This window comes from Peromyscus leucopus, chromosome 3 (assembly GCF_004664715.2).
Source record: "Peromyscus leucopus breed LL Stock chromosome 3, UCI_PerLeu_2.1, whole genome shotgun sequence".
In the NCBI taxonomy this organism is placed as follows: Eukaryota; Metazoa; Chordata; class Mammalia; order Rodentia; family Cricetidae; genus Peromyscus; species Peromyscus leucopus.
In genome coordinates this window covers 129,879,558-129,891,872 of record NC_051065.1, presented here as the reverse complement: position 1 = coordinate 129,891,872, position 12,315 = coordinate 129,879,558, and the positions used below count along the sequence as shown (strand labels likewise).

The 12,315-nt window shown below is 40.3% G+C and overlaps 1 protein-coding gene and 1 long non-coding RNA gene across 11 annotated transcripts in view; one reads left to right on the top strand and one right to left on the bottom strand.

Moving 5' to 3' along the window:
• Positions 1–12,315, bottom strand: part of Sox5 (SRY-box transcription factor 5) — a 1,007,323-nt gene that overhangs the window by 56,566 nt on the left and 938,442 nt on the right. The gene's annotated exons all lie outside the window — the stretch shown is intronic.
• Positions 8,836–10,011, top strand: LOC119087743. Its single transcript, XR_005091221.1, has 2 exons — positions 8,836–8,983; positions 9,533–10,011. It is a non-coding gene; the product is annotated as an uncharacterized LOC119087743 (long non-coding RNA).

Below are 12,315 nucleotides of genomic sequence, written 5' to 3'. Positions count from 1 at the left end.
GGTGTGTGTGTGTGTGTGTGTGTGTGTGTGTGTGTGTGTGTGTGTGTGTGCATGTGCCTGCATATGTGTATGGGTGTACTTACCACTCTTGCAGGTAAGTGTTGGGACCAGAGTTGGATACTAAGATGTATTCATTAATCATTTCTCTCTCTTACTTTTGAGATGGGGTCACTCACTAGACCTGGAGTTCATCCGGTCCAGGATGCTGTCTGTCTGGCAAATCCCAGTGTCCTTCCAGTACTGGGGATACACAGATGTGGAAAGGATCTGAACTCTGATCCTCACATTGGCACCCACAGCAGACTTTTACCCACTGAATGATCTTCTAGCCTCAGAAAATCTTTCCTGTTTTCATTCTACTTAGATTGAATCAAGGAAAAAATAATGAGTGATTATGAATTCTTAGAACTTCATGTTATTTTAAACAATGTTCTTTTCTACTGGATTATCATATAAAATAAATATATAATATGGAATATTATAGTATATTTTATGTGCATATATACTATGAAGTTTTTTCTATATAAAATTTTATATTTAATATGTAACAATGTACAATGTTATACACAATACAATATATTATATTCACTGTGGTAGATTACATAATGCTATATATATCTATGCATAAATATCACAGACATGTGTATCTTTAAATGGATGGCATATTTTTGTTGTTGTTTGTTATCTTAAAGGATCATGTGCTATAAAGGAGCAAAGAGTATCAAAAAGATTAACAAACAGGAAAACAAACTAATAAAATTTTATCTCCTAAAACTTATCCTGCACTTTAAACAGTGTAACCAAACTTGTAAATCCCATAATAAGCCCATTTACCTGGTTATTCTTCACAGGAGGGTGTACTCATTTAAATATGTATTCATAGTAAATCAATGGAGCTAATGTGTAAAACAGAAAGCTAGTGAATTAACCTGTATCTGATCAAAATCCTGCTTGGGTTATTCTTTCTGGGCACATGTGCCCAGGCTATCCTTAAACTCACAATGTAGCCAAGGATGATCCTGAATTTTCAATTTTCCTGCCCCTACCTCCAGAGTGCTGGGGTAACAGGCGTGTGCACCATGTGCTTTTTATCAAGTGTTGGGGATCAAACCCAGGGCATGCCATGCAAACAGTCTATGTACTGAACAACAACACCAAGTCCCTCCATCAAGTTTTAATGGTATGATTTTCCTAACCTCAAGACATTCCCCAAGGCCAGTTTCATAATCAGAATCAAGGGCAAAGGCGCCATAGTGTGAATATTCCCTGCATATCACAGGAAGGGCTAGTAAAAAGGCATGCTTCATGACACAAGTCTCTTTGCACTGACCACAGTCATCACAGCTCCTAAATCCAGAATATCAAACCTAGACTAGAAAGATAAATTCTGACAAATCCTGCATCTTGATTCCATAATCTTTCTAAGGATAGAGCTTTTCTCCAGAGTTCAAGAATATCAATTTATTATTCTTTTTTCCTGGGCAAAATCACATTTTGCAGACACTACTCAAAATGTTCCTGCAATGATCCAAGCCACTGGGCTCTCATCACTCACTACTTTTTCAGAAAGAGGCAGCCAATGAGGGCAGGTGAGTATTGTATTTAATGGGACTATAAAATGCCTACCCTCAAGGGGCTTAGAATCACTTGACAGTAACCAGGATGGTGACTTTTTTTTTTTCAAGAGCTGAGCTGCTATTGAAAGCATCAGTCTACGTGCAGTGAAATCACACACGATGGATGGGATTAATTCAGTTTTTATGGAAGTGGTGTTTGGGGTGGATATTCCACAGGTGTCAGGAGATACTGGAAGGAAGGAGACAGAAGAGCTCTCCAGAGGAGGAATGTGGAAGTGAGTAAAACAAAGGACATGGTGCATGAGAGAGCAACATGCTTGGAACACTGGGAGAAAGACTTGTGATGAGGCAAGGAACCAAGGAGGGGGCTGGTTCCCAGAATGCCATGGGAAGGCACAAAGCACTTCTTTTTGATATTCTATCTTTGTGTTTTTATTCTTAAATTCAGTCACAGAATTTCAGAGCGAGATTACTGTCAATCATGTTTCATTCTTCACAATCCAGAGCAAAGGCAACAGCTCCTCTGCAGGCTGCTGTGTGCTCTCTAGGATCTCACAGTGCTGCATCTCCCACAAGTCACTTCTCCGTTGTCCTGTTCTCAGCAGCTTTCCTCTTTACATCCATGTCATTATGGAACAGCACTCAGCCCACAGTTTTTTAATTGTGGGTTTTCTTGTGTGTTTCCCCATTATAGTGTACAAAGGCTTGGTTATTACTCTTTCTTTTATTCTGTTTGGTATCCAGCGTATCATAGTCCATCTCCTAAAAGCAGTGCTAGAAGGCACAGCTATGAAAAACACTTCATCACACTGTTTTTAAAAATTATATAAGCCAGGGAAGAAACATATTGCTTCTTTCAGGCAAACTCCAAAGTTTCCTGCTTGGAACAGATTGACAGTTTATTTCAAGCGAGGCATCCCCATCCATCCTTTCCCCTAGAGCAGTGGTTCTCAACCTTCCTAATGCTGTGACCCTTTAATACAGTCCCTCATGGTGTGGTGACCCCAACCATAAAAATCATTTCATTGCTGCTTCATAACTGTAATTTTGCTACTGTTATGAATCATGATATAAATATCTGATGTGCAGGATATCTGCTATGTGATCCCTGTGAGAAGGTCTTTTGACCCCAGGGGGCTTTGTGACCCATAGGTTGAGAAGCATTACCCTAGAAGCCATCTCATTTTAAACAAGCCTTGTGTTATATAGTGCATGCCCTAAATAAACCTTTGGTTTTAAATTGAGACTAAGCAACATTTTGAAAGCATGTTTTTATAACAGACTTTAATATTTGCCTTTGTCCAATCAAATTCTTAATGGCCCCAAAATCAAGAAAATAATATGGTAAAGCAAAGGCCTGAAAGTTCACATTTGAATAGCTAAAAGCCACATTATTGATTTAGAAAGAATCCTTGTATTGACACTTTCTCTTATATAAGGCTGTACTAATAAATACAACTTTTCAAAGATTGCTATGGCAAAACCTCAAATCATACACAGGTGACTAATGGTTTGCTTATTGTTACTACTAGATTGTTTTAGCACAATTACTCCAGTAAATGTTTTCTAAGAGCATATTAAAGCCCAGCCACTTAAAATTAAATTGATAAAGTAAATGCTGCTGTCTGCTTCATCTTATGGGTTAGGTCTCTGTTTACATGTTTGCTTATTTTTATTTATTTTTATGCTTTATTTTAATTTTATTTGTATCAGTGTTTTGCCTGGAAGAATGTCTGTGTATCGTGTGTGTGCATGGTGCCTGTAGAGGTCAGAAGAAGGTATCAGATTCTCTGGACAGAGTTATAGATGGTTGTGAGCTGCCATGTGGACGCTGGGAATTGAACCCATGCCTAGTGAAACAACAGTTAGTGCTCTTAATCACTGAGCCATCTCTCCAGCCTTCATTTAGGTCTCTCTTTATTGATGTGGTTCCAAGTGCTTAAATTATTCTCCTGGATGTAATAGATCAGAATTTTAGTTTGGTGCAAATCTGTGAATTCTAATTGAAAATGACATGATTACTCGGCTGTTTTCCCAAAGTTGGATTGGAACCATCATTTTTTAGATAAGCAGTAGCTCATTCTATATGAAAATTGTCATGAAAACATTCCATCATTTGACCCAAAATTCTTGTCTTGCCCTGTATACACACAGGGCTGACCTCAGTACTTGTCTCCTGCTGACTTAAAATGAAACTTTGATCCTCCAAAGACTTGCATAGTGAAGTACAGAAAACACAAATCTGTGCCTATTTATGGACATTCCTGTCGCCATCACAATGCTTTTTAAAACACACTTCACAACAGCATTTCTACTCATGTTATTTTAAGTGCTACTGGAAATAAAATACAAGAGAAACTTCTTTTTTTTTTTTTTTTTGCAACATTTCATCCATTCTATTTCTGCCCCAAATTTCTTTTTTCCCCTGATTTACGAAAGATCCACAAAAGTCATCAAAATGTTACAACACCAAAGCTCAAATTAAAAAATAGACTAGGAAAAAAAAATCAGGTCCCTTGGTTCTTGAGAGGTGAATTAAATGCAGGTCTCCAATGGTATCTGAGTACAGGAAATACATTTCATGATATATTGCATCAGAACTGCAGCCAAACAAAATTTGTGATATTTATGAGAACATGAAATTATCAAATATATTTGCAAATTGCAAATAATTTGAAGGAAAGTAAGTTTGTATCTAGTTAAGTATTCACAATTCTTCTTGTTATTTTGCAAGTATATAACTTGAAAACTTAGCTTTTACATTGTCTGGATATAGACAAAAACATCTCAGCCTCATCTCCAGGAAAATACAATTGTATGAATATATCCTCAGCTGCTGAGCACATAGCTGGGAGAGTAACTGCTTAGGATGAGGAATATTGCATTTTTATGTCCTATGGCTCTCAAGGGAGGTGGCATAATTCCAATAAGGTCCAATTAAATTACGTACAAGAAAGGCACATTCTTCCCTGTCAACCTCAAGTATATGATGCAGGGTTAGCAAAACCCCCAGCTACCTAGACATCTAGAAACAGTCCCTTTGCACAGGCATGTTTCTTTCAGAACTAAAGACCCAGTTCTCAGAAGTTTCAGTGCTACGAGTCACAGAGAGCAAACTTCTTGAATAACAGGTACAGGACTAAAATTTCAGTGCGCAAAATTTTACCTCTGGATAAACAAAATATCAAATATATATATATATATATATATATATATATATATATATATATATATATATTCAATTAAAGGAAGAATTTAAGCATTACTTTTTATTCCTAAACCTACATGCACCTACATTGCATAGTATTGTGTGCCCAGGTCTCAGAATTCAGACTCCCTCAGGGGTGGGTGTCACCCTTTCAAACTCCCCAGACCATGCTGAGGAGACTCTGCACTCATCCTTAGTGTGATGTCACTGTTCAGTGCAGATCCGGTAGGGACATTTATTCTCCACGTTTGATGCTACTCAAGCCATAAATTTTCTGATCTGTACACACACACACACACACACACACACACACACACACACACACACCACAGTAGGAATAACTGTGTCCTTCCATTCAGATTAGTGATACTGAGAAATGGCACCTAGTGATCCAGAACTTCATTGTCGGGGTTATCAGGCTCTAGATTAAGCTAGTCTCTGTTTCTGTGGTGAGGCCCTGTGCCAAAACTTGGGGCCTAGGTTCTGCAGGGTTTTTGTGAGTTTGAGGCAAGCCAGGTCTGCAGAGTGTTCCAGGTCAGGCAGGGATACACAGTGAGACTCTGTCTCGAAAAGTCAAAAGGACTATGTCTCCTTAAATGATCTTTGTACAATTAATATCACCTCCATATTGTAGGTTCAGGAATAGATATGAAAACAGGGATATCTGAAAAGGATTCACACTATGGACACAATATGATAAAGCAGACATTGCTATATCTTCATATATAAAATATTAGTGATATAAAATAAATACTGAGAATATCTGAAAGTATGGATTAAATAAATTATATTAATTTCTGACCACAAAAGTTACTCTTTTCGTGGATACTTTATACAAACTTTACAGAATTTTTTTGTTAAGTATGTGTGTGATTTAAGATTCATTTACTTTTATTTCATGTGTGTGTGTGAGTGTCTCTATGTATGTCTGTGCACATATGCATGCAGTACTCAAAGATGGCAGGAGCCCCTGGAACTGCAGGTACACATGGTGATGAGCTGACATATGGGTGCTGGGAATCAAACCTGGGTCCTCTGCTAGAGCAGTCAGTCCCTTAACTGCTGAGCCATTTCAATAGCCCAATGTGTGTGTGTGCATGTGTGTGCATTTGTGCATGTGTGTGTGTATGTGCATGTGTGTGCATGTGCATTGTGTGTATGTGCATGTGTGTGTTTGTGCATGTGTGTGTGCATGCATGTGTGTGTACATGTGTGTATATATATGTGTGTGCATGGGTGTGTGTGTGTGTGTGTGTGTGTGTGTGTGTAACTGGGTAGAAATGCATAGAACATGGCTTCATAAGATACTTATATCTGAGGAAAAGAAGAAGGGAGGTAAGGCCCAGACTCAGGACTAACAGAAGATTTTGAAAGAAAAATGCTCGCCTACAATAGTACAGTCAGTTTAGGAGATTTAAAGTTCATCATAATGATAAAAATGAGCTATTAATAAGTGAAAATCATCTCTGGTTCAGTAAATTAAGGGAGAAGCATAGTTTTCACAAACTTTTATTTTTTAAGTTTTCATTTTATTTTTAGTTATGTGCCTCTGGTGTGTTTGCCGGTATGTGCATGTGTATGCATGTGCCATGGAGACCAAAAGAGGGTCTTAGATCTACATACAGGGCCTGGAGTTACAGGTGGTTGTAAGACAAATGTGGGTCCTGGGAACCAACTTCAGATCCTCTGTAAGAACAGTGCATACTCTTAATTGATAAGTCATATCTTCAGCCTCTCAGTGATTTTTAAAAGGATAGCTAAAAGTCTGTTTACTTCATGGGTATTGTTGAAACCATACTAAGGTTATAAAGTTTTAGATAAATGAAAATCATATGTATATATATATATCAGCATATTATATACATGATTTGCCATTTATCCAAATGCCATATATATATATATAAAATCATCCATATATATACATATATACACATACATATATATATGCTGATATATGCTTCTATCTATGTATCTGAAATAAGATTGCTCACAAAGCAGATTTTGATTTTGCCTGTGAATTCAAGTCCTCTGTAAGAGCACTCCATGCTCCTGACTGTTGAGCCTTCACCACACAAAAGGGTTTCTAAACTCTGGTAAGAACTAATTTATAGTTTTTCATTGCTGGAAGCTGAGTTCAGCGCCTGGCCTTGCATGTACTAGTTAAGCGCCCAATCAGTGAGCTACATCCCCAGCCTGGTTGTTCAGACTGGGGCTCACCCTGTACCTGAGCTGGCCTTGAACTTGTTTCCCTGCTTCAACGAGATGCTAGTACTACCAGAACTTCACCATGGCACCTGGCATCCGAGCAGCAAAAAAATTTGTTTTTGTTTGTTTGCTTGTTTATGTTGATTTTGTAGAAATCAATACTATATCCATGCTAGTATCAAACTAGTACTACTAAAGAATACCATATAATTTGCCTCATAGAGGTGACTATAATACCACCAATTTTATTTTTAATTGAAAATATTAGCAATGAAATCAGTCTTGGTAATGTAAGTCAACCCTAAAAAATAAACCAGGAACTCCTCCAGGTTAAATAAAAACCTGTTCCCATTTGTGAGTGGTAAATGACCTCTCTGTACCTCTTATCACCTTGCCACTGTGGGCCTGTGCTGCAGAGGTCAGCTATACAGCCCATCTTCAGCTCCTAGGACTCTAATAGACAATGATGTGTCAATCAATACATATTTGTCAAATCAAATTGCCTTGCCCCTCCAGTGGCCATGGATGTCAGTAGTGTTCACATTCCAGAATCTTCCTAAGGATGTCTTGTAGAGATGATTTAAATCCTAATTCATTGGCCTGGGAGCTTAAAATAAAAAGTAATTTTGCCATGGGCACAAAGTTTTCTGTGACTACCCCGAGAAAGGCAAACAATGTCTACACAATTATGGCAGTTTCTTGAGGACTGTGACAAATAGGAAGTGTGCCACCTTTCTTCAAAGGCTCAGGGAACATCACAAAGAGGAGGCAGAAGGATGGTAAGAGCCAGAGGACTGAGACATAGGCTGTGATAGAGCGACTTCTAGACATGACAGGGAAGCTGTACCCACCCACAAAACTCCAACAATACGGTTGCCTGAACAGGACCTGCACTGTGACACCAGTTAGAATGCCACTGTGGAAGAGGAACGTCTCCCAAGACCCCACCCCCGGGTGAAGAACTACAGGCAACTGTTGAGAGAGGGAGAGTCAGTTTTGTCCAGAGACAAACCCCTGATAGGTCATCTAATCCCAAGTGTCAGCCCTAGACACACGTATATATGGGCAACATTAAATGGCCTCAGTAACTTCTACACATACGCGTACATGTGTATATGCATGTATGTATGTATGTGCTTGAGAGGGAAACATCACTGTCAATTCAAGGGTTCCACATGGTGAGTTCAGGTCAGCCAGGACTACGTGACAGGAGCCTGTCTCAAAAAAGTAAAAGCAAACATAATCCCTTTTCCTAAGAAAATGCCCCAACCTTTGGTTGGTCTCTCATTTCCCAGCTTCATTCTGAGTCACTCCCCTTCCTGCTCCTGGCATGGCAGCTATTCTTTCCTCAGGCCTTTTCTCTGAGCCTCGCATTCAGATTCATCCACACATACTGCATGATGGCTGGTCCTCACTGCCAAGTTCTTTCTTCTCATAATTCCAGTCTGATAGGTGACTGACTTCCTCTGAAGATGTCTCCTCCTCTGTCCCCAACCACTCTGTCTGACCATGTCTTATTTCTTTGATACAATAAGAGGCTACTGACTTGCTCAGTGGCTTATCTTCTGTTTTTCCCCACCAAACTGCCATGTCTTAAGAGAACAAATTGGTGGCTGTGGTGCTATTTCGTGGTGCCGAATGTGGGTGATCATAGGCATCCACTGACACATGAAGAATGGACGGATGGGCAAACCTGAGGAGCTACAGACACCGAAGAGTGGGGACACTTGGAAGGACAGTGGTGAGGAACACAACCAACTCCACAGGGTCTTGTCAGGGCTCCCGAATGAGATGTCAGAAAAACAAGATGGTTGCTTTGCTTAATGTGAATGAATAGTTTTCCTTCTTGCCTGATCCAGTCTGGGCTGGATTTCCATGTCACTTGTGAATGACCATGCTGTCTCTTATTCAGCAGAGAAGATAAAATCCCAAAAAGCTGGCTAGGCTCTACTGAAGAAAGAAGCTTGGGGTGATGGAAGTTATTCTGGATTAGGTAATTCTGCTTTATGGGGTAGCGGTTCCCTGTTATTCCAGGAGTCCAGGCGGAGGTGAAAAGGTCTTGTGCCTGGGCTAGTGTGTATTGGACTAGACACTTTCACTCCCTCCTTTACACTTCCTAAGTAAACTGTTCCATTTCCTAACAAAGTTTTCTGGATATTTCAGTTTTGCAATTGTCTGCCTTATACTTAGGGAGTTGTATTGCTATGCTTTTGACTCCCATGTCTACCTCTACTTAATGATCATTTAATTTATTTTTGTTCTGTTATGTAACATTTGAAAGCATTAACAGTAATCTTTGTTCTTTCAAGAAGAAAGTTCAGATAGAATCTAACAAATGCATATTAGATGAGCACTCTTTCCCAGTAACTTAAACAACATTATTTGGCTGCCAACTTAGAACTAAATTCCTGCTGAGGTGCATGTCTGTGAGGAAGGCCACTGAAGCATTCCTGTTTTACGAAAGGGGCTGTCTAAGCAGCATGTACACAGACTGATAAAGAGATCAACGCAAGTTTCAGATTTTCTTTCTCTATTCCAACAGTGTCTGCCTGTAACATCTGAACAGGATGGAAAGGGGTCAATCGGGAAGCCTCTAACGAGGGCCTGACCAACTGTGGAGGATGGAGAACCATTTCCACTGTCTTGAAGTATGTTTTCAGAAGTGGGAACCATATGTGAATCCCCCACAGGAAGAAGGACGGATGAGCGTGTTTGCACACTGTCTCCACCAGGGGAAGACTGGTCATCTCAGCGGTGCTCTTCTGCCAGCTGATCGATTCTTCTATGCCCCTCCATTTGTCCTTCCCTAAATGATTTAGAAAGTCTCAGCCCACCTTTCTTCCATTCCATTGCTTTAAACAAGCTGTTTTTCTGTCAGAGACTGTCCTCTGGATGGAGCCAGATTGACAGGACTTCTGTCATTGAAAAAATATTGCCGAGTGGACCTTTCTAGGTTGACACATACCCAACAGCCTTTCTTTCCTGTGGTTTGTGTTATTAAAGTGATTTGACATGCCTCACCATGCTGTGTACAAGACTCGAACTATTCTAAACAAAATCAGAATACCAACAGAGCCCAGATGGATGGGCTCCAATCAGAGCATTCCCTCCATCCCTCCTGGCTGTCTTCCCTTTATATTTAACGTGGAGATTGTAACTAGTCTGTCTTCCCTTTATAATTTGTGTTGTTTTCCCACCACAAACATGGCTACTAGCCCTTTTCCAAGTCCTGAGAATATATGGCCTGGTGATCTGTTTGGACATTTATGGCCCCGAAGCTGAGAAAGCCTATGGCTAGGCACTGAGCTGCGGGAAGATTCCCTGTGACTGAACATAGATGGAAAGGGAGGGGCAGGGCACATCCCAGGGGTTCAATGCTAAAATTTCATTTAACATGTTCCAGTTGAGTAACAGGAGACCAGAAAAAGAAAACTACTTTATTTAAAATCACAGGGTGATAATGTTTTATCTACCTTAAATCTGTCCCACCCAGGAAGTGCTAATGATAAGGGCCATGCTGAGAGCTCAGCTCTGTGGAGTGACTCTTAGCTGAATGCACCATGCAAGGGTGATGCACCTGCAACACATCCCAAAGACTGAAAGGATAATGCAGTCACATAGACTGAATACAGAGGAAAGATAAGATGTCCACCAGCTATTCCACAGAATACAATGTATCTCTCCAGAGCAAGGTCCCAGTGGGACTCTGGTATTTAATTGACTTTCAGAGAGTGGATGAAACATTTGGCTAATTCCAATGCTGTATTAATCAGTCGAGGCTAAAACTGCTCTGAATTTGGAGGAGAGGTTGGACATGCAAAAACACCAGGCCCAACAATTGGAAGTTGGTTCCATGGCATTGTTTAACGCTGATATACAGTGATTAACCACAGCCCCTCATCTCTTAAGACTATTTCAGTAAGTGGGTGTCTTCCTGATGCTGCAGCCCAGGGCCAATGCTGGCCCCAGATAGTGAGTTTTGATGCTCTGAGATATTGATCGACCTGGAAATCCAGAAATCTAAGCAGAACAGAATATGCTCAGAAATCCTTTGAGGTCCTCTACATATTTGGAGTAATACTTGCAGAACTTTTATTATTCAAACATTTCCATGGATATATGAAGCAGGAAAGCCAGTAAAGGCCACAGTAATTACACTGGGCAGTGTGCTTTGAATGTGTCACCATGGAAAGACTCCCGTGGTGGCCTTAGCTCTTCTGGGTCCACCCCAGACTCAGGAGATCTCTCGAGGCTGTGTGCCTTCGCTCTTCCTGGCCCACCTCAGACTCAGGAGATCTCTCGAGGCTGTGTGTTGAATGTTTAAAGGATGCTTCTGTATCTCATTAAAAATAATAAACTTTAATAAAGACAGGCTGGGCTCGACAGTACATGCTTGTGATCCCCACACGTGCATGGCAGGTACTGGCAGGAGGAACAGGGAGTTCAAGGCTAGTCTGGGCTACAAAGCAAGTTTGAATCCAACCTGTAGTACTTGTTTGAAACAGTAGACCCTGTTTCAAAAACCAAAAACCACAAAAAGCTAAATAAGCAAGCAAACAAACAAACAAAAACCTAGCACGCATGCATGCACACACACACACACAAACAAAAAGAAGCAAGTAAATAAAACAACAACATTCAACAATGCTCAACATGACAGCATATGGTACTGCTGCTCAGACATGATTAGGACCGAATACTGTCAGTTCACATTTGTATTTTCCTTTTTTCCCCCACTTGGCATTATAAATACCTGTCTCCAGTCACTAAAAATGCCATCATTTTCAAATGTATCATAACTAGTCTTCCATCAAGACATCACCTTCTCAGATGAGCACCAAATCATCTTGGGAATATGCATACCAGGCTTGGGAGTGTTCAACTATCAACTCATCCCTGCAGATCACTATGAGGGGGGGAGAGCATACTTAATAGCTTCAAAGTGTGTGATGAGCACCATTAAAAAAAATGGCGTCTGATAGAAGTCCCGGGTAGCATGGATACGACCCACATAAGCACACGGCAACTAAGTCAGAAGAGATGACTTCATTTCTGTGAGAGTGGATCAGATACCCACAATGCTCTGAGTCTCGCTCTGGCACCTGAAGCAATATTTACAAGGCCATTGCAGCAGAGAGGATCTGACTGATCTGGTCAGCTGGCAGGGGACATTTCTGGCTTTGTCAGACACGCATTTCTTTCTCTTGTCATAACTCCCAGGTGCTACTGCTGAGCAAAAGGGGACATCGCTGCAGAAGGATTTGAAAAGGACAAAAAGATAAAATTGATTTGGACAACCTGTGTGTTCCTGCCATTGAAAAAAGC